This window comes from Lepeophtheirus salmonis, chromosome 5 (genome assembly GCF_016086655.4).
Source record: "Lepeophtheirus salmonis chromosome 5, UVic_Lsal_1.4, whole genome shotgun sequence".
NCBI lineage: Eukaryota > Metazoa > Arthropoda > Copepoda > Siphonostomatoida > Caligidae > Lepeophtheirus > Lepeophtheirus salmonis.
Genome location: NC_052135.2, coordinates 6,425,950 through 6,450,264, shown reverse-complemented (window position 1 = coordinate 6,450,264; position 24,315 = coordinate 6,425,950). Strand labels below are relative to the sequence as shown.

Sequence of the window (24,315 nt, the reverse complement as noted above, 5' to 3'; positions counted from 1 at the left end):
ATATATATATAAAATGAAAGTTCTTCTCCCAATTCAAAAAATAAAAAAAATGAGAGAGAAGAAGAATATATAAAATCTTTTTTCGGGAGAATGTTGTGTATATATAATACTACTCTTATAAGCAGAAGAGGAGTAAGAAAAAATCTTACAGCCGGTTTCGCGCCTTTTATTTTTTGTTATTGTTATTATCCTTTCAGTTCGTGGTTTGTACGGAAGAGTGAGCGATGATGATTATGGTGAGGATGAAGCTCAGAGTTGTTGTTATGATGATTCATCGTGGACGATGATATAATGATATTGGCGATTCCCTCCTCTCTTCTTCAGCTGCGTATGTTCTTGTTCTTTCACTGTTGCTCTTCGTCTTCTTAGGTAAGGGATTTTTGATGGTGGGAGAAGGGTTCTCTAAGTGTATCAATTTTATGTTGTGAAGCAGTGATTCCCAACCTTTTCATCTCTGCTAAGACCCTGAGTGTATTTATTTTTGAAGAGACATATAATTTGGGGAATTTTTAGGTCAATGGTTTTTTTTAAGAAGATTTTGTATAAACTTTTCCGAAACAAATATTTCTTGGGGGTTTTATACAGAAAAAAACCATTCGTAGCCCTAGACAATGCACTCACAGAGTCTCAGTTGGGAATCACTGGGGTATGGCTTACAATTTTGTCATATTTCCTCTATTTATCTCGAAATTGGAGACTTCGTAAAGGGAAAGTCCACAGGATTTTTTTTTTTTTTTTTGGGTGGCAGTTTGGTTTTGTTTTTTTAAATTTTGCTCTGCAGGATAATTTTATCTAATGACCCTTTGTTTAAAATAAATTCCTAAGAAAAAACTTTGCTATTTTGTACCAAATTTTTTCGAAAATTCCTTCATTTTTTTTTTGGGGGGTAAGTTACAAAGTTACTTTTCCAACATTGCAACACTTTTAAAATCTTGGGATGCAACGCGAAATAAATACTATTATTATTATAGTCAAAGGGGAGGGATCTCAACTCTTTCGAAGTTATTCGGACTCATTTTGAAAATAAACGGAACATCTCATTATATGGAGGGCTTTCTGTCTTTGTTCCTTATGTAAAATCATGGTGTAGGAGTCTTAAATTTCGAGATAGAAATAGAGAATGTGACATTCAAGCTAAATTTTAACTATACCCAAATCACTATAGCAAGGGCGTAGCTGAGACATCATGTGTGAGGGGGAGGGGGACTTTTGGGTGTTTCAAATGTTAAAGGAGTGGCGAATTATTTAAATCTTCAAATGATCTGATTAGCTATGATAAGCAAGAAATATGAGGAATTGCACTATGATTATCCAAATTCAAATGACTGCTATTTTTTTTTTCCTCAGGCCCCTTATGCTCTCCTCAGCTGCGTCCCTGCAATGTAGTGAGATAATCTGATTATTTTGTTTTGCGTTTATTTATTAACTAGATTGTTCGCTGAGTTACCTACCCATTCCTCAAATGACGTCATGGTGAGACTTGCATGAAGAAAAAAAAGTTGTAGAATTTAACAACTTTACATTTTTTTTCCTTTCATTTTTTAATTGTACATGTTCTGTAAAAGTTGCAACTTGTATAAGCAAATTGTACAAGTAAAAATCTCTTTGTCGTAAAATGCGTTACTTAATTCCAACGTGGGTTAATTTATACTATCATTTCATCTTGATCTATTAGAATTAAGTGGTTATTATATAATTACGAGTAATATATTCCTCTTATATACTTCTTATAATTCTTTAATATATCGATCATCCATGGAATATTCAATTATTGAATGATCCTCATCCCAAGGACTCTAAATCCTTCATATAATATGATTCATATTATTTTTGAGTTGCATTTGTACAGTTGGGTTATACAAGTTACAACTTGTACAAAATTGCAACTTGTACATAACATCTACAATTATAATAACATTTGGATCTTAGTCCACCAATAGGAGGATATCTGATTTGTATTACTTAGTGTTTGCCTTTTTATGGAATGCATGCTTTTGTAAGATTAGTTGTCATTTAATAGTAAATCAACTAATGGATGAAAAATGATTTTTTGCAAAATGCTCTCAGGAGAAAAGGGCATTGCCCCAAATTTTGCTTTGATAATATAGAAAATCACTCTCTTTTTTTCATGAGCACACTCCCTTGTAACTACTCAATGCTTATCACCATTCCTATTGGTTCTGTCCTCAAGAATAAAGTAATATATGTCTTGGGATGACTGATGAGTATTTTAGTATTAAGAGTGCTCACTAATAAAAACAAACAACATGCCAGATTTAATTGAAATTTTAACATATACATGAATTATAACATACATGGGATATATTTTTATACAAACAGAAAATGCACACACCTGCAATATTTCATTAATACAACTACACTATTATTCCCTATATAATAAATATTTATATGATTTACATACATCAGGGAGCGCTATATCAATGCTATATGCACATATCTGCAACTTTTAATTAATAAGACTACATTATTATTTCCTATATTAAAATATGTTTGTGAATACATCATGAAACACTATATTTGGTGGATCCGGTGACTTGTTTTCATATATTTAGACAGATAGGAAAACAAACTTTGCTTTATTCATAAGGAAACACCTAATTAACACAAATAGATGCATTTTGTAAGCTGAGAAGCATTGCAAAGAATATCTTAAATGCAGACTCTATATTGTTCGTAGTCATTACAGTTCATTCATTAAAACGAATTTTTTTTAGTCTTTTATAAAAGCATGCTTTTCTTACTGCAAAATTATAGCTAATTTGGATTAATGCTTGCACATATGTAGTATATTTGTATTATTATTGCCATTATGAATATAAAGCTTTAAAAAAAAACATCATCAACGTCATAAATTTCTATCCTAACAAAGCCTCAAATATTTTCTAACAGCATAACTCACCCAACCTACCATATTAAGATGTCAATTAGTAGGGAAAAAATGTCAACCATCCCAAATATTATAGTAGAAGAACACTCTATTCATTTATTTTTTTTGGAATATCTAAAAATATATTTAGAGGTTGCTCAGCTGACATAATCATTTATTATAAAGCCTTTTCACGTGACGTCAGCATTGTGTATGTTGGGGCCTAAACAATCAATTTGTATAAGAAGGAAAACCATTTTTTATTAATATTAAGGGAAATGGTGAACTTTTGTTTTTCAAAGCAAAAATTAAAACGACTTAAAACTTAACCCTTTATCTAAAATCTATTCCTCTATTTCTAATATATATCTTATCCTAAAATGTATTAAAAAAATGTTATTAGATCGTTATTCCATTTCATATATTAAATAGAAATTAACTATTACAATGCAAAAAATGAGTAATATATTTTCCTCTAATTTTGTTCGTCCTGACTCGATCCAAAAAAGAAAAACATTGTACAAATGTAAGCAATTACTAGGGATTCTCAGTATATTTAACTTTGATTTATTCAAATATCACTGTTTAGTATTGGCATCAAGTATGTAGTATTCAATGCAAATGTTAAGACTTTTTATTTTTAAAGCCATTTGATGGAGTTTCATCAAGATTTATTGGAAATTTGTCCATTAAATGACGTAAAAATATCAAGCACCCAAGATGCTGTCTTCTTCAACTATGATTTCTTGTTTTTATGTACAAAATATATGTATATATTATGTCTAACCGGAAAAATTACTTAATGTAGATATACAATCATAGAGTACAAAAGAATATTTCTTTATAACTGTTTCCAATGTCAGTTTCACACAGATGAATGTATAATGGGGCTGCACTCAACAAGAAAACACGTCCAAGTTTTGGATAACAGACGACTTGTGTCTCTTGATCTTACCAAAGTAGATATAGCTTTATAGGTATTTTGTACTAATGTCTACTGTCAGCATTTTCCTGTAGACTTTAAGATGAGTCATTAAATTTTGACGTGCGACCCAAAAAATGTTGTTAGAAAATTTCAACAAATGAAAAAGGAGAGTTTAAACATGATGTTCTTTTAACCATTCCCTGGGATTGAAGCTTTTAGAAAATAAAATAGTTTTTCATATTATGGGTATATATTCATATAATTGAATTTTATAATTTTTGCAAAGTGGGGGAGGGTAAGTATTTGATTTACTACCTCGACTTAAAACTTTTGGTTCTTAGAGACTTGCAATGAAAAAACTTGCTGAATAAATTTTGGTAAAGTTCCAACTCTTTAAATTATACTGTATTGAAATTACCGGATTAAAAATCAAATAAATTATCGATTAAGATTAAATTTTAGAATTATTTTACAAGTATCTTGTCTGGCATATATTATTTTGAGTAACTTTGATGAATAAAATGTTTTATTGTCTTAGTTATACAAAAAAAAAGAAAGGAAAAATAATAGAAACGACGTAGCTCCATTTACAACGCCCTAGGGAGAATATATTATCTTGCACTCAATATGTGTAGGTTTACGCCCCGGCCATTCCTAGAAAAGGAAATATACTTTTAGTATATGGACTTAACAGACGATCCATAGATCAAATTGAGTAAATGTAATAATATAATGTTTGCTTAAACTTGATCAATGCTTCTTCATCTGACCAATTAAAGGAACATCAAAAAGATGAAAGTGGGCATTGAAAAATAATTTATTTCATTTTATATATACAGCGCACCCTGTATACAAACTCAATGGTCTTATGGTTTTAATTAATATGACTGCATTGTTACTTTTTAGATCATAAATGCCTCATTTGTATTCAAATATTCATAAAGATAAACTTTTTTCTTTATTAATATGGATTATTTTTAAGTCTGAGTCCTTGGTTGAAAGTATCAAAGACTTGACTTTTTTTCTACCTTCCTCTTTTATCTCTAATAGAAAACAAATTAATCAAGAGTGTTTATCAGCCATTTATAGAGGACTTAACCCATCAAGTGTCATTAATCATTATTTCGATCCTTTTAACACATATACAGGGATCACTTAAAAAAATACACAAATAAAAACCATTAAAAAATACGACATACATTTGTATGTAGGTATAATGATTATTCTATCCAACTCACTTCACAAAGAATAAAAAAAATATAAATAAACCATTACGCTTCTATTTATACCCATAGCATGACGTTACTTCCTCACTCCCATTTGATCAAATCAATTTGACAAATTTCTTTTTGATTTTTTACTCCTTCTTTCCATTAGCTTCTCTTTTTTCTAATTAAGAATATAAGGGCATAAATAATCTAATTTCTTACCTACCTACATGATCAACACACTCATACGTACAGAAAAGAAGATATTTGATGATGTACTACCTAACATATGTATATCTTGAAGAGGATTCATTTCATTGTAGAGGGATTTTGTGTGTAGGGTATTTCTAAAAAAGAATATGAAAAATAAGGGGGAGATGAGATGATGAGTAGATGAATTGTATTGGTAGGGATCCTAAAGAAACATTAGATATATAAAAAAGGAATAAGAATAGAAAAAAAAAGAGATTAATGCTTAAATTATTTTTATATAAAGAATATGTTGATGGACCGCAAGGAACAGATAGTCTAGACTGTTGAACAGAAAAGATATTTACTGTATAAAAAATATACATATTTAAACATTGGAATTGTACGCTACTCGAAGACCAAGGCCTTCCCGGAATTTCGGGACCCCAACATATGGCCACCCTCCATTCAAGACGCGAACCCCATGGACTAATCTATGTAAGTGTGTCTGGAGTAGAGGGTGTGTGTTACATGCACTTCCATATTTTTTGTTGATCTGAAACGTTCTTTGAAGTCATCTGCTTGGACTCCGATTAAAGATCTTGCCCAAAAGCGCTAAGTAAGCCGCGTAAAAGTCTCCAGGGCCATAAAAACTGACCTGAGGATGAATTCATGTCGCTTCTACAAAAGACATGTTCTCACAAACAAAATGAAAGCCTCTCGGGCTACTCACGGAGGAAAATTGCTGAACGATTTGTCGACAGATACCACAACCTCCAGAATGACAGATAGATTCCCAAAGATAGAGCTAATGTTCCCCACGTCTTAAAAACTAAGTTTATGACTAGTGTTATGACCCTTGGGGTTATTGGTAGCAAAGGCAGTGTCATGCCCCCCATCTTCTGTGATCCAAAAGAGAGCCAAATTGCCGACAGGTACTCTGAACGCCAATCTGAAAAAGTGACACCTTTAATGAAAGATGATGACAAAGGTGTCAAGTTCCTATTTCAACAAGACTCTGCCTCTCTCACAAGGCCTGCAAGACCTAAAACTTGTTTATAGAAGATCCCATTTTGGGACCCCTGGCCTAGACCTATTACTCCTCTGATAAGAATCTTAAGGATGCCTTCTTTTAGGGGGAGTAAGAGAGGAAGGTCCCTACCAATTCACACAACAGCATCAACTCCTGGAAGGCATCCATCTTCAAGTACTCGGACAAAGTCTCCCCGTGGACGTGGCCAAGCCCTGCAAATATTTTAGGCTTCGTATGGAGCGAATGATAGGCGATGACGGGGGACACATTGAATGAATTTTTCTTTATTTTATTAGACGTTTGATATAGAATTTCAAAACTCCGCTTGATTCCCTTATTGATAAGGATTGGGTAACAGGTGGTCTGGATTTACTTGAACAACCCTGTACATTAGAAATTAGTGCCAGAGAAAGCATTGCAGCAAGCACGGATCATCTTCATGGGAATGTTGTCCGATTCTAGAATTAGGTTGTTTTTCAGTGCACCCAACTCTTTTTACTGAAAAGAACTGCCTCTTTAGATGATAGTAAGGGAACATATTCAAGTCCTTCTTTATATGTTTGTTAATTGTTTTGTGGTCCATGCCTAGCTCCATCGTCATTTTACGGAGGTTCCTCTTTGCATTTCGCCAAATTCTCTAATGTATGGGTTTGATGTTCTTAATAGTCTGCTATTCGTGGTCGACCATTTTCAGGACTTTCTTTGTCTCTTTGTATTCTTCTACGATGCGTTTTATGAAATTTTTGTTTATGTTCATGACCTTGAAGACCTTAGAAATATTTTTGTTGCTCTTCCCTAAGTTAGTGAAGCTTCACAACAGCATCACTTTTGGATTCCATGCTCGTAAATGAAGAATCACAAAAACATGCTTTGTTGACAATTTGTTACTTATTTACCATGGAAATTTTTACTATCAAATCTTGAAACCTCAATAACTTTTATAAGTTCCATCCTGTAGAATCACTCTGTGTATTACCCTGCGCAAAACAAATATGATATTTTTTTCTCCTATCATATTTTCTAAAATAAAAGGGACAAGGCCCTTTTGTTATCCATAAATTATACTCTTTTAAATGCCCTTACATACTTTGACACAAAATTCTGTTATTTCTTTTCTTTTTCAAATGAATGTAGGATTAACAATGCACATTGGGCTATATTTATATTTATATATGTATACAAGCAAAATATAAGTACATGCAAATTAATCTATGAAGTACGTATAGGATGAAATAACTATGTAATTCATAGTACAGAGCTTTTTATTCAACAACAACCTCGAGGACGAGAAGGAACATAAATATAGGACTAAATTTTGGGGGGTTTTCCCTGTATTTAAGGCAATAAATGTATATTGAACCTACATATGAATTCCAGAAGATATATGGAGAAGGGCAACTGCATAAATTCCTTTCATATTTGTTTGATCCGCCTGAACGGATTTGAAATAATGTATGTATGTATGTACTAGGATTGTAAATCGCAGGCAATTTTGATATAAAAAAAAAAAAAAGACATCTAACATGGTAATCCTGATAGTTTGAAAGATGTTGGGAGGAGAGCAGCATACTATTGCGACATTTTATTAAAATAGGAGCAAGCAGTTGTGAGATGAAGGAAGTAAACACAAGTCCATAATCTTGTTTTGGTCCTTATTTAGGGTTGAAGACTGCAGTCCTGTCGAGTCTAGCCTTGGTCCCGTCCAGTTCAGTCCTATAACTAATAAAGTTCGTTCCTTTTCAATCAGTTCTTGTACTGAGAGTTCAAAAGACTGACTGTCTTAAGGACCAATACCAAGGACACATAGAACTGATCCCAAGGAATGATAGGACCAGCCTAAGACTAAACTGGACGGGACCAAATAAAGAAGAACATACACCTCACTACAAATCTCCCTCCGTATCCTTTTTCGAACCTAAATTCTACTCTGAATCCAATAGGGTACAGCTGTACCCTTCCTCATTCAGGAGCACTCATGTTTACTTAGCTCAGCTGAGCTGTCATGACCTTACATTAGAGGTGTTTTCAGAATTAGCAGCAAGGAGAAAATAAACAAATATCCCTCTCCGTATCCAACAAGGGCATGGACAAAAATTACTCACTTATCAATTCTACTCTGAGTCCAACAGAGTCTCCCCAACAAATCCTCTCTGTTACTCTTTGTCATTCAGGAGCACAGACACTCGTACCTACATAAACTGAAGTAGTAAATATTGTGCATTTTTTAGCTGGTCTGTTTAATGGATTTGGTAGTCTGCAGAATGTATTTTCTTTTCCTCATCTGGTGACATAATTATTCAACTCCTGAGCAGTGAACATTTTTTCATACTGCATTCAATTATATTCAAAGCCGGATTGAACATTTGTGTGTGCACATAAAAGACAGAGAGTGACCTTGAGGATTTGTTCATGAGTATATTTGTATGTCCTCGTTGGACTCAGAGTATAATTGAGGTAAGTAATTCTTGCCAATGTCACTGTTTATTTTCTTCTCCCCTCCTCTCTTGTCACAGCTGATTGTAGTTGATCCGATGAAACTTCATGACAGATGAGCTGATCTCCTCCAATGCATGCTGCTGATATTTCTGACTTGGTTAATCTCGAAACCTCTACTCACGAACCTCTAATTTTAATGTCGTTGTGAGTAGATGGGACTCCAATTCTGAGTCATTTTTCAGTGGCGTCACTAAGCTCTTCGAGAGAGGTGGGCATTGACTTTGTTATAGGGTACGAGGGTATTAAGAACCTATTTTTGACCGAAATAGAACGTTATTTTCCTTCTATCTTTGTTTATATATCTCTTTCTCTCTGTTTCTTCCCTCTGTATCTTTCTACATCCTTCCCAATGAGGAAAGACAACACCGCACCACGTACTACTCTGTAAAACTGCATTCATACACTAACTAATGAATGCAGATATTACATTCTTACAATGAACATTATTAATGACGTAATAAATTCTATTCAAAATAGAAAAAGAAATACAAAAAAAAAACCTCATTGTTTTCATTGAAATGACTTTAAAGCACCAAAAAAAAGAGGGCTTAGCATTATTATTATTATTCTTTTCTTTCTATATACATTGATACTCTGAAACAAAATAGGCCTAGCAATGTACGTATGTACGTTTTTTAATTCAAAATTTAATTTAATTTTTTTTTAATAAGACACTCCCTCCCATCTTTTCTTTTCTACATTAAATTGCTACTTTCTAGTTTTCTCATATCATTTATTAAAGAGATGAATAGTATCTAACTTTTACATCTTTTTTGGAATTGGTAATTTGATGAATGATTTTTCTTTTTGTCAGCCTTTGGTATTAGAATTTAAGTCCTGAGTAATTACTTCCTCTTCCACTACATTCAATTACATTCCAAACTTGATTAAACAACCGTGTGTGCACATAAAAGACGGAAAGTAACCTTGAGGATGTGTTGTAGAGTTAATTTTAAAAGCCGTTGTTGGACTCAGAGTAAAATTGAGTATGGACATCGGAGTAATATTTGCTAGTGTCTTTGTTTATTTCTTTCTTATCCCTTGTCTCAGATGATCTAATGGAACGTCCTGAAGACTAAGCTCCTCTCCTACAAAACATTATTCTAAGTGTCAGGGTGAACATCTTGATTTTTTTAGCATGCACAAAATACACACGACTTTGATCACTAACAATATCACACGCCGTATCAAACAAGGCAAAGAAAGGAATCACTCCCGTGTCAATTAAGGTCCAAGTCCAATAGAGACTCCCTATAAAAATCTTGAGTGTTACCGTTCGTATCTTTATATAATAACTTTATAAATAGGTTTACTTTATATATAGTGTAGGAGAGGGTGTACACGTTGCAGGACTGAATAGAGGGAATAGAAACAGAGAAGAAAGGTAGAATAAATGGGACACAAAGAGAGGTATGTAGAAAGATACAAAGGGAGAAGAGAACATGGAAGAGACAGAGAGAAGGAGAGAGATAAGGAAAGAGAGAAGGAAAATAAAGTTTTATTTAACTCAAAAACAGGCTTGGTGCCTCAAACAAAAAATCATTGGCATATGCTTCTTTATTTTATACGTTTACTTGCTAAATTTAAGACTAATCTATTTTGACCATTTTGGATTCCATGTGCGATAACACCAAAAGTATACTTATAAATATATATAAGATATGATAAAAACTTGTGGGAGGCCTAGCCCCCCCCAAGTGTATAGAGACGCAATTGATCGATGTTATAGATGAGATGGTCCTGTGTACCTGCCGAGGCTATGAAGTTATCGAGCTAAGTAGGATTTTATGAAAAATAACACTTTTTCCTCACATTACCTTATATGGTATATAATCTTTTGCTTTACTTATCATTCTTGTTTATTCTTGTTGAAACAAGTTGATCTAAATCTAACCCTGATGTTGTTTGAAACACAGGAGAAGAAGATAAACCATATCACTTACTTTTCTCAATTTTACACTAAAATTGAGAAAAATAACACTTACCACTCAAATCTGTGCTATATACTTAAGCAGATCAAGAGGAGTAGAAAATGTCCACTCCTCAAGAATAAAAGAATATTGATACTAGCATTAAAAAATAAAATTAACACTCTTTGGGTTCCCAACATAAACGAAATTTGTTCGTGAAAATATGTTTAGGATGTACAACTCTAGAGATACTTTATTAGTGTGGTCCATTTCTAACTTTCCTTTTTTTAGTTGTTCATTTTTCATAGACTTATGTATTACATGCATTCGGATAAAAACTAACTATGACTGAACTATTGAAATATATCCGCTTGTAATTTTAAAAGTTGAAGTTTTCCCTGAAAAATTAATCCTTCTTATTCAATTATCAATTAACTACAACCAAACTTTATTTTTTTTATAACGGAGTACGAGTTAAAGGTAAAATTTTAAACCTTTTACTCATAGGGCTCCTTATCTAACTACAAGATTAATATTATCTTGTGGCACACATTTTATTATTTTCAATCCGGAAAGACATTGCTGCAAAATCACAGAGGAGGACAACAAGACAACTTATCTGTGAACAGAGAAAGCTGAGACGTTTGGAGAGGGCAAAGAAGATTCTAAATTTCATCAAGGCCAACAAAAATCTAGGGCCAAGACCTGCTGTTTTCTGGTGAAAACATTTTCACAGTTGATGTCACTGTGAATAAACAGAACAAAAATGCAGTGGCCTGCACAGGCGATGTTTGCACTCCCATTTTTATGCAGAGGAAGTAGTGGCTCAATGCAGATACTTACATGGAACTTATGGATAAGAAAATGATACCTTGGGGCAGAGAAAAGTACGGGAACAACTTTGACTTCATTCAAGACGGAGCTCCGTGCCATCGAACCGTTAGGGCATTTCTGAGAGGCAACTTTCTGGACTTTTGGAACCTCAGCATGTGGCCGCCCTTCTCTCTAGACACAAGCCCCTTGGACTACTCTATCTAGGCGTGTCTAAAGAAGTGGGTGTAAGCTACTTTTCACAGGAGTGGCCAGTCGCCATAGGCTTGCATTAAAAGGAATGGACCAAGCTCGAGTCGAGGTGATCAGCTTAGCTATCATGACGTTTCATTACATCAGCTATAATCAGCTGTGACAAGGAAATAAACAAGGGAATTGGCAAGAATTACTCCAATATCGATCCTTAATTCTACTCTGAGTGCAACAAAACCATGAAATTATAACCTTGCAACAAAATAACCAGGTATTTTATGAGCACACATCAAGTTTTAATCATTTTTTAGATATAATTGAATGGATTAGGAGAGGAAGCTTACTACTCAGGGTTAAATAGTAATGATAAAATAGCTGAGGAAAAGAAAATTAATTCCTCAGATTCCCAATTCCAAAGAAGAGGGGGAGGTAAAAATACCCACGATTGAATGCTTTCTAAACCTTATTACCTCCATATATCAATTGACGGTTTTTTTAGAAAAACAAATTATTCTGACCTTTTTTTTTGGAAAACATATTCGACTCATCTTTTCTATATACCACATAGATAGTGTTTTATAAGAGACCACAATTTCCAAGTACAAATTCAAATTATAGTGCACGACCCTCTAAACAATATATATTATGTGGTATGGAAACCGACCTCACCCTCAACCTAAAGATGCCTACACTGTTAAATGAATGCTAGTCACACCTGTCTAGCATCTCTTGACAGTCTGAGTGAGTTCATGTGAGTGTTTTTCTTAAAAGTGGCAAAATTGAGTATCAAGCTGTCATTAAAAATGGTCTAACAGCTAGTCACGTCTATGTAGCATCTGTTGATAGTTACTCACCAAAGTTTCAGCCATTTTTGATAACAAACAAATATTGAATGACAGCTTGATGATCGATTTTCTCCATTTTCACAAAAACACGCACATCAGCTCACTCAAACAACTATTACATAATAACTGCCCGTATAAAATGACTTAAACTTTAGTGATTACCTGTCAACAGATGCTTGATAGATGTTACTAGCTTTTATTTACGGGTGTACCCATCTTCACATTGAGGTCGGAAAATTTTCAGACCACTCTCATTTATAGGGATCATTCCATAGAAAATTACAATTTTTTTCATGCTTCATCCGATTTGAAAAAAAATATATATATGTCAAATAACCTATTATTGGAAAATAAGAAATAAAATTTCAGATCTGTAACTTTCAGACCAACCTTGTACATTCCTTTCTTCCAATATTATTTATGTATTTTATTGAGTATTTTATTTATCGAGTTACAATTAGATATTATTGATGAGCGTAGAATATTTCTCAGTAAAATAAATGATTATGAAATAGAATAGATGTATTTAGAGATAGATACGGAGCTTTCCACAATGTTCAACTACATACCATAAGTCTTTCCCCTATTCTTATGTATTCATATATAGGTGTTCTGTAAAATGTGTTTACTTCCTTCAATGATGTTTTTGCATCTCTTTGTTTGTTAGTCAATAAGATTACGCCAAAAATTACAGATGGATTTTGATCAATTTTTGTAGGAAGGCTAGTTAATATATATGATCACAGAAAAAGCCCTTACATTTTGAGTGATCAAGTTCCCTGGTTCAAAATACAAAATCAACTCTAACTTTTCAACAAATTGAGATACAGTAATTAGGTGTCCCCTAAAAAAACAATTTTGCCCTAATAACTCCCCAAGAAATCCTCAGTGTTACTCTCCGTTTTTCACGAGCACACTCACATGTAACTACTCAATACTTATATCCATTCATATGTATAGAAATGATGGGATGACTGATGAGTACTTTATTCTCTAGAACGCTCACTAACAAACAAAAAAAAACTGTGATCCCAGTATGGAAAGTACAAAACGCCGTCGATAGTTAATTCATTTTTTCATACAAGTGTTTATATTCTATTCAAATCTGAAGATAAAATGAAGATACATTTGAATTATGAATGATATATGTAGTACATAAGAGAGCAAAAATAGGTATATGATATAAAGGTTGAGCACTCAAAAATGTCAAATCCTCTTTCAGGCCATCTAGCCTCATTTCTAAAAGTCTGACAATTTTCTACTTGGCGCTATTCAAAAGAGCTGACAAAAAGCTACAATTAGATGTTGTTTTTTGTTTTTCAAGAAATTTCAAAAATGTCCGAGCAATTACCAGTTAATTATGTGTCTTTTTCTTTTACCTATGTGGAAAGACCAAATTGTATTCACTGCCCAGTGTCCCGTCAACAAAAAAGTAAGATAAAATATTTTTTCTTAAAATTGAGTAAGGATTACTTTTGCATTCTTTAACGAATTATCGTGCATTTCCATCAACAAACTGGGTCGAAAATTGCACTTAAGTTATCCAAAATCAATTATCACAATAAAAGAAAAAGAAATTGAGAAATTTGTTTCAATTACAATATCGGGGTTAATATTTGTTTTTTAAATCAAATAAAGTTTTAAACTACAGCTAAAATTCTTGGGTATCTAATTTCATTCCACCAATTTGAGTACAAACCTACCTATAACTAACAGAGACTAGTATATGAAACATGGGACTATATACATATATATAAGTAGTAAAAAATTAATTTGGATTTTCTCATCTTCTTTACTTTGTTATTGATTGTTTTTATGTTGACTCACGACATATCGGAACAAAAATAGTGTTGAAGCTTTTTGTAAGTTGCTGCTAATCTATCAATATCCTTTCAACTATGAAATAAATAGAAGTCCAATAGTTTTGATTCGATTACGGATTTAGATTTTTTTTTTTCCCACAAACATCGAGAGATACATTGAAAAAAGTGTGTATTTTGGGAATGTTAAAAATAACACAGAAAATCAACATGAATCAAAATCTAACAATTTGAGCAGAGAATGAACTGTTTTGGATGACTCTGATGCTGTTCTTGAATTCTACCAAGTCCACTAACAATTATTAGTGATGAAAATCGTGTGTGTAAAAACAAAAATCAATTTTATAACCCAGACAATTTGAAGAATGCTTTGGAAAAGGTCAGCTACAATCCTCTGTGACGAGGGAGGAGGGTGAGACTGAAATAAAAATGGATATTGCAAGAATTATTCCAAAGTCAATTCGAAAATTATAATTGAATCTACTTAGGAAAGGAAGCCACCACTCTGGAATTAAATAATGAAGACAACTGCTTAGGAAAATAAACTACATTCTTCAGATTACCAATTCCAATTATTAAAAAACGGGCCTACTAATAACTTACACGATTTACATGACTAACTATTATAACTATGCAACAAATCCTCAGTGTTACTCTACGTCTTTTCATGTTCAGTCAGGTTTTGAATAACATTGAATGTAATAGAAAATGAAGTTCACAGATTAGGGGTTAAGTAATAATGTCAACAACTAATGAAAGGAAAGTTAATTCTTCTGATTCACAACTCCAAAAAACGGAAGAGCTACAAAATACACACGAGTTTCATACCTTCCATGATAATACAGTGGACTCCATCTAAATACCTTTAAAGCCTAATTAAACTTTTTTCCAGTCCCTCTAAGAAAGAAGCTATTTAATCAGCCCTTTATGTATCAAACAAATTTGGAGATAATTAAAAGAATGTATTATATAATATAAATTTATTTATTTACATATTTGATCCCCATAAAGTAAATCTCTCAAACAGAAACTTTTTTTCCCTATTTTTTTTTCTCTCCCCTACATCAAGCAAAAATATATACACTCTTTTATATACACACTGAATACTTGTATCTCGTATATAGTTATTTTTATACGTTTATATATTTTATGAGATAGGGGAAAAAAACAATATTAATAGAATTAAGAAATAAAAATTACAATTTTTTTTATAGAGAATGGTAAAAACTGCTCTATAATTTAAACAAAGGTTAATCAGCTTCATTAAGCCTCTTCTATGTCATAAGTACAAAGAACATAATTCCTTTTACCAAGTGGTACAATGAAATTTGAACACTGAATAAATCGATAATTTTAGAATTGAGGGATTGAAATTAATTCTGATATCGATATATTAACGTATAAACAATTAGTTACAAAACCAAACAAATTTGATCTCTCCAGCTGACGTACAAATCGAGAAGATGCCAGTTGAACGATATTAATGAATTTCCATTCGTGCACTCCAAGCAGTTGGGGGTCTCCAGGACCACCCAATACTCCGTCAGCAAGTCTGAAAAGTCGGAGATGAAATCCTCTGCCAAAAAGGCCTAACTGGACCCTGAGGAGTTAAAAAACAGGGCATGTCAATCCCCTCAAGTCAATTTGGGTTTCACACTAGTCTGTTCAGAGACCTATCAGAAAAGTAGTTGTAAAGAGCTTTACGAGGGTGGAGAGGCCCCTTCTGACACCAACAATGAAAGACACCCATCTACTCCCCTACAAAACTCCTTTGAACTCTTTTTTGACAATTTCCCCACCTACAGCTTTGATGACAATCCCCTTGATTACACATTTTGTGTGCATTCCGTCATCCAAACAACAAGGCCCTCAAAGCCACTGTCTGTCAGCAATGGGACACCATGACAGATGACTACATCTGCAGCAGGTGCTAGGACTTCAGCCGCCGCCTGGAAGCCATCATTGCCGCTAAGGGTAGCAACATTAATTATATAGTTAATTAAGTAATTATATCTTGTTGAATTTTAAAATTCAAAGTGTTAAGATTTAAGTGGATCACTTGGTATGCTCACTCAGTATATGTAAATATGAACATTCCGAGGGATCATCAATGGAATATAAGTATACAAATTGTCTAGACTAATGAGAAGCTCTACAAAATGGGCAAAAATAGTCATTTTCGATAAATATATTTAAACGAGCAACAATATAAAAAAGAACGAGAAGAGAATTGAAAAAATTGCTGACTTTGATTGCTTCAAGTGGCTTGGATTTTTTAAATATATGTACAGGGTGCGGATCATAAAGTTACAGTACATCCATAGCATAAATAAAAGATTATCTATTCCCTACACATATATATATATATTTTTTTTTTGCGTTAATCTAAGCGTCTTTTATAGAGCTTTGCATAAAGGTATCAAAGCAATAACACCAAAGACAAACAGTCCTTCATTTAATTTGCACGCATGTCGATTTTGAGACGATGAATGATGTAGTCGTCGTTTCAGAAACCATAACTTTTCGAATCTAACGGGATTTCGGGCTGGGAAATGTGAGGTGTTAAATGTTCTCTTGGAGAAATCGTACTCATCCCGATTTGCAAGAAATTATCACCGAGCGGGTGGATTTTCTTCCTACGATTTCCATAAAGTCTAAAACTGGGAACTTAGAGTCCATGAGAAGACAACCTGCCGTCAGAAGATCTATCCTGGTGGGAGTTATATATGACCATAAGATGGAGCCCTCTGTTTCACCTCCAATGCCACCTAAAGATAGTATCGGGAGGTTATGAGAAAAAACAGATTCTGGGATAAGAATAAATGACCTCCATTTTTACCAGATTTGGGTTCTGGATTATCATTTTTGAAGTGTTGTCAAGAGGAGGGCTAGTATTATCCACGTCATTCAAAGGATGAAGCATGAAGGTCTCTATTCCACTTAAATGAGCCTGAATTGATCCGGAAGAAAACATCCGTGATTGCCATAGTTTCCGGTCTCGTTTGGATAAATGCGTTACAGTGGAAGGGGATATAGTTAATAACTAATTATTAATGAAGGGGATGCGTAAGCTATCTAAGCCGTCACTTTGGCGCACTCTCTTAGGCAAACGCAGGCACTTAGCCACTTGATTTTTTGTTGCTTTTGTTTGTTTCAAATGGGTCCAAGACAATTTTGACGACTTCATCTCGCTGGACTTTTGCCCTCCAAACTTGCTGGATCTGAATCTGATGTATTTTTTTGTGTGGGGTCCAATCGAACGACACACCAACTCAACCCCCTGCAACACTAATTACGAACTTATGAGTAGGATCAAGAAGAAATTAAAGGATTTGTCAAGGGAGCAAGTAGAAAAGGCTGCTCGCGCTTTTGATCTCTTATAGAGACTGTAATTGAGTATAGAGGTGATTTTATTTAATGGAAAAAATTAGAAACCATTATGCTTCCAGAATTTGGTGTTATTTTTTAAATTTTATAACTAGTTGGAGAGAAAATTGCAATTAAAAAAACCACTTTCACAGCACAGATAGCTTGCACACCCTGTATATAACCTAAATATATATTTTTATAATTATTATTAATTAATGAACTTAAGTATGTCAAAGTTATATTTCATTTTACTCTCATCTTAATAGATGCACACCGTGTGTATGACATATATTATAGTAAAAACCAGAGCTGGCGTATTTCTTTAGGGTAAAGAAAAGCTAAAAAAAGCACGATTAATAAAAAAGGAGAAAAGATACCTGATTTTTTTCTGTTTCTTCTTCTTTCTTTTTTTTTTTATTTATGAAAAAGTCTTTTTTAACCATAAAAATTATCCCATATGACTGAGTTGAGGTAATGGCAAAACTTTTTTGTTTTTTGAGGAAATACAAACATAAAAACTCCTTTGTTGGACTTTATTTTCATCAGATATTTGTTTGTACTACGTTATGAAATAACATCTCTAACAAATATACATTTTTCTAAGTTATTTACATATACATAAATGTACAAACAAGCTACATATTTGGGCTCTAGTACAGAGGTAAAGAGGCATTTTTGATTAAAAATGAGGTATGTCTTGGGAGTACAAAAAGAAGGATACATATCTTTGCTTAAAAATTATCCATAATATTTTGTTCAATGTCTATTCGACGTATGGAACGTTGACACAGGGTAATACTAATGAGTTGAACTAAACATTGTCTTTGTATATGAAGTATTTATCCTATTAGTGTCGAAATTCCAAGATATTTTACATATGTCAACACCATAGTCTAATAAAATTATATTTTTAAAGCAAAAATTGATCCATAAGTACACGTATTCCCCGACAATTCTAGTATGAAATGTAATAACATAAAACAGGGGGCCTATTACTTTCGCCTTAAGCTATTTTACATCAAAGCTTTTCGCCAATATGTCATTTACTGTTAAGGATATTTTCCCTTAATATATTTATAAATTAGTTTTATTGGTCAATAGTGTTTATTTTTGGTTGAAATTGGTGTTTTTTGTTTGGAATTCTTTTCTCAAAATGTGTAATGTTTATTTCTATAAAACCCATTTAATGGTTGTTTTCTGTTGGAATGTTCTAAGGCAAAAGTACCTTGTTCCAAAAAAAGTATGTCTATAAAAAAAAGTATCCTCTACGCTTTCAAGCTTGCTATTTTTTCATTAATCCCATGAATTTTTGCTACAAATAACAATGATTAAAGTACTTCATATCTAAAGAAGAATAGATTACGATATTATTTAAATTATCGTGGGCGTGATTAATAAAAAAAAAGTTCAACACAATAATTATTCATGGAGACATTTAATGTTTAAACTAGTTTGATTACTGGGGATGCTTAAACACCTATCAGGACTTGTTCTTTAAGTCGTAGAATTACTTAGCAAAATGGGATAGATACAGGCTATCTTACACTAGCATGACTTGTTTATTTTACTAGTCATGTCCTGGTCGGATATATTTGAATGAATATGCACTCGTATCAAGTATTGTAACCCTTATTAACGTCACTTTCTAAACTTAAAGAATAATTAAAACTAAAAGTTGTGGAAATATGTAGTGACTTTCATTTATTCGACTTTCTCTTTTACATTATATATATATTGTTCATATGGGTAAGCTTTCAATTCTTTTAAAAACTGGGTATTTAAGTATATTGTAGGCACAAGGGTTATCATTTGGAGAAGAAAGAAAAAGAATCTCCAGAGAATGTCAGGGATCTTCTCTTTTCAGACTTTTAAAAAATACTACATATAACTAATTGTGAAAAAACTAACGTTTTAAGCCTTGGATCATACAAATTTAATATTATATTAGGAGCTTTATATACTTTTTTTTAAATAATATCCTGTAATGTTAATAGTTGAACTGATATTACAGATTACACAAATTATCTTTATTTGATCAAAATTCAATATAAAAAAACTAGCATAATTTACTATAAATGTCTTTTATTTTTTATGGCTACATACCTTAAGAAAACGTCAAAGGGATAGCTACTTCCCTCTAAATCCATGAAAAGCCCAATCAAATTTAGCAACACTTGTAACATTGTAAACCCTTAAGAGTAAGATATATACTTATCTATGTTACAATAACAATTTATAAAACCAAAACAATACCCTAAAATACTCTATATAATCGTAGCATCGATTTAAAAAACAGCATTCAAATAGACGCCATCCCTGAAGGCTAAAATTTTATTTTAGCCTGTGTTCAACCGAATATCCCATTCTTCCATCCTTGTACTTTCCAGAGCATCACACTCTACCCATGGAGGAATTAGAGTCTCTCCTCGTTGATATGAATATATACATAAAATATTAGTGTTATATTTTAGCATATATGCAATCTATAAGTTTGTTTTTGAAGGACCAGAATAAATAAATTTTATTTTGACTTGGTAGTTTCACAACAAATATCGCAGGAGCCCTAACTCTCCTTCTCCTTTTGTTTCTTTACATATTTAAATTATTTTTAAAGGTACACTAAAATATGGATATAGTAAAAATACGCATATAGTGAAGGTTCAATCTTTAAGAATAAACAATACTTTGCATGGAAGAAATGCAAAGTAAAAAATCTGCATCAATTCAACTTTTTCTTCCTTTTTTTTTTTTTTTTTTTTTTTTGTATGCAACATCATAAGAATTCATGCAAATGAATTCTTCCCATGAAGTACAATTTTTTTTGTACTTATAGGTACAATATGTAAGCTACCGCCCACATTTTTATGCTAAATTTTTCATTTAAAATTCATTTCACATTGCGTTTCGATCGATACGGGTACTTATCATGAATTCCACCCCAAAAGTTCTTTTTCTGAAAGATAAGCTAAAAATCCTAGATAATCTGTCAAAAAAAGTATTTAATCGAGGTCTGGTTTCTTCGACATGGGGACTTTTAAAATGACTTATCTACGTAAGTACCCCAAAAATTGCGGGTTTTTTTTGTATACTTGGGATTTAGTCAACTTTTCATCTGAAAAATAGCATTTTCCTTGATACATATTTGAATGTATTTAATATTATCACCATGCTCAGTAGTGTATTAGAGAAATTTTTCTCTAATATGGGTCATTAAAACCTGATCAAAAGTGTAAATATAATATCTTGTTACCTCTCTGAACTAAATATGTTCATTTTTACAAGATTTGTACAGATTTTATTCATAAAAATATAGCTAATCGCAGATTTTGATTTTATACGATGAGTTTAATTTGGATTCTTGAAGGGTCTAAGGATTTGGATTTTATTTTGTACTTATATGATTCTTAAGTTTATATTAAAATAATTATAATTTATTGTACATATACAAAAGTGATACTAAGAAAATTCTCCGTTGTGGATCGCATAAAAGTTAAAAGATAACCTCTAAATCATTTCACAGGGACTTTTTTTTTTTAAAGGCCATTTGTATGTTACAATCCATATCTTTTGTTTAAAATCAAATAAATACTTTCACAAATTTTTGGAAATACAGAAAATGTTCAGCTAAGTAGGCTTTTGAACAAAAGCCTACTAAAGATATTCAGATTAGTTTTTTTCATACTACGTATTTTTTTAACTCCAAAATATAATGGTAAAACTTGACTCCTCTATGAATTTCTAAAGGAAAAAAGAGATGAGATTGTTTTTGTCAAAGGTCAAGGATAAATATGAATTTTAACCAACTTCTATTATTTTCAATCAAACATTATTCAAAAGGGCAAAAAAAAAGTACAGTTTCACCCTTAATATTGTAAATAAAGACTTTTAATGATATAAGTAAATAACACAATTACATTTTCAAATAATATATTGTCCTGTAGACAAAACTTCGTTGATTTCAGGCAATTTCAAGAGTTTCATAGGTTTAGTTATAAGTAACTTCGTATGTCAAAAGCTTTTGGTGACAATATTACACGTCGGTTCATTTTACTTCAGGCAATTGTACTCATGGAGCAATTTTCCTAGCACCATCCAACCAATACTATAAATATAAGATAACAATATAAATTTGAAATAATTATATGCGTGACATTTTATTCTCAAATCACTTAAAATTGGATTTCTTTAAAATTCTACAAAAATTAATTCCAAAAACAATTTAGTAGTATAAGATTGTAGAAAAGGCATTACCTTAATATGTAGTAAATATAATATATATCCTTTACATGGTGTTGTCGAATACTAATACATATTTCTTTGTGTATAAACAATAGGACTTGAATAATGATTGGCCATGATCCAAAAGATGTAATAGGCTTCAAAAAAAGATAACTGAATTTCTTAAAAATATTATATATATATAGAAAATATTGAATTTAGAAAGCTTTTGAAGGATATTCTTGGCGACTTTTTAATGGATTTTTTTATTCAACATATATTTTAAAAGAAAAAAAAAGTAGACTGCTACAATATAAGGGACTCTGTTATTTGTATAAGGATTCAAAATTGCTTCGAATTCATATTTATCAGAAGGTATAAGTTATTGCTATGGCTCTGATCAAATTCATTGTTGTTTTTTGCTTTCTCTGCATCGTTTTAAAATACAATTTGATTTGTTACTCGGTAGATTAACTTGCATGTGTTGATTAATTAATTGCATACGCTTATTTGAGTGCTGATAATATAGATACATTCATATTAAATATGTGTATGCTTTGAGGCCTCTATGATACTTCCTACTTTAATCATTATCGAAAAATCTTATTGCAGATTCCTCAAAGAAAGGATTCTCAAGATGATGATAGGAGGTGGAATCCGGGGACCTCGAGTCAACCGTGCAAAAAGACCAATTGATCGAAATCATCCAGGATTCACAGATGAACCCTCCACCTCAACCACTCTTCCAGTCAATCCCGTCAGTTTGAAAAATGTTGTGCTTTGTCATACGGCACGGATCACATCCTTTCACATGATTAAGGAATCCTCAACTCCGCCTACAAATACAACCAACACAGGAACCTCACGCTCTGATTCAGAGGGGGTCAGAAGCAAGTCCTCAATTTTGCAGTGTTCTCCTCATTCACATATGAATCCTGCTGGTATGACAGATAATTCAGATGCACCTAAGCCTGAGGTAAGGAGTCGACATTATAAATAAACGGAATTACAATAAATATTGAGACTCAGGAAAAGAAAGTAAAAAAAAAGTAACAGTTGGTATTTAGTGGTGTTGTGTATGTCCTTCTTTAGGACTGAAAACTGGAGTCTTATACAGTTAAGTCCTGTATATCAGTCCTAAAAATTATAAAGTTTGCTCCATGATTACGTCACTAAACTTTATTTATTCTTTTTTTAATCAGTTCCAGTAGTAGTGGCAGTCTTAAGGACCCGACCTAAAGACTGAAAGACCGATCTTAAGACTGGATTGACACAACAATATTATTTATTAGTGCCTTGATCCTTCTATCAATACTTCTTATTATTTATTGCCAATAAAAAGTAGTTGAAAAAATGAACCAGATAGCAATTGCAGGTATACTCACTAGTCTTAACAAAACATAAAACCCTATAGATATCCATGTACGAGTTTTGAAAGTCATATATTATAAAATATATTTAGTGTAAGACGCCGGTGATGACTTGCGTCTATCCAATGATGAAATACTATATAATTAAAGATGTGAAACACAGTTGTGAAAAATTTCCCAAATAAATATCAATATTTATATATGTTATATGGGTAATTCACACAGATTTGACTAAAATTTTGTATATAGTATTATTAACAGAAGATCGGTATATAAATGAAAATTTGTAGCTCTAACTCACTCCAACTCTGAGATATGAGGCCTTAAGGATGAATAAAATAGCATTTCGATGAATTTTTATTTAAAGATATATCATAAACCAAAGCAATAATAGGAACATATAATACATGATTAAAAAGCTATCAGACAAATTAACAAAATATATACTTTCTTTGACATGTTATGAATAAAAAAGTTGACTATGAATATATTTTTTTATCTTACATTTTTCAAAGTTTATTGTCATGATTTTTTTTAAAGTTTTCTTTTTATAAAGCTAGGTTCCTTGTAAATTTTTTTTTTAACTATAGAGTAAAAAACTTACGGAATTAGAAGTAATTGCATGATTAATAAAAGTCTTAACTTTTTTCATATAGTATTTCTGTCCATTTTTTATATTACTTCTATATAAATGAAGTTATGATTTTTATCACCCACACCATTAGTCCTTGGATTTTTCACTCTAAAGTTGTTGTTTTTTTTTAAATTAAAGGTGTTCTAATTCTATTATTATTATTTTTTTTTCATAACAAAGAAAAAAATGTTGTTGTAAGATCTAAGTTTTGTTGATCTAACTCATATCTCTTTAATCGTTTATTATACTTGCCTATCATTGCTTTGGTTTACGATGGACTAATAATATATTGATCAAAATGCAAAGTTCTTCATTTCATATATGGTGTACTGACAGTAATAATAAAAAATTGTATTTGGTTGCCAAACCAAAGCGAAAGAAAAAAAAA

General features: G+C 32.0%; 1 long non-coding RNA gene across 1 annotated transcript; it reads left to right on the top strand.

Moving 5' to 3' along the window:
• Nucleotides 1-92: 92 nt before the first annotated feature.
• LOC121118952 (uncharacterized) lies at nt 93-24,315 on the top strand. The gene is made up of 3 exons (XR_011779951.1): nt 93-132; nt 198-369; nt 22,536-24,315. It is a non-coding gene; the product is annotated as an uncharacterized lncRNA (long non-coding RNA).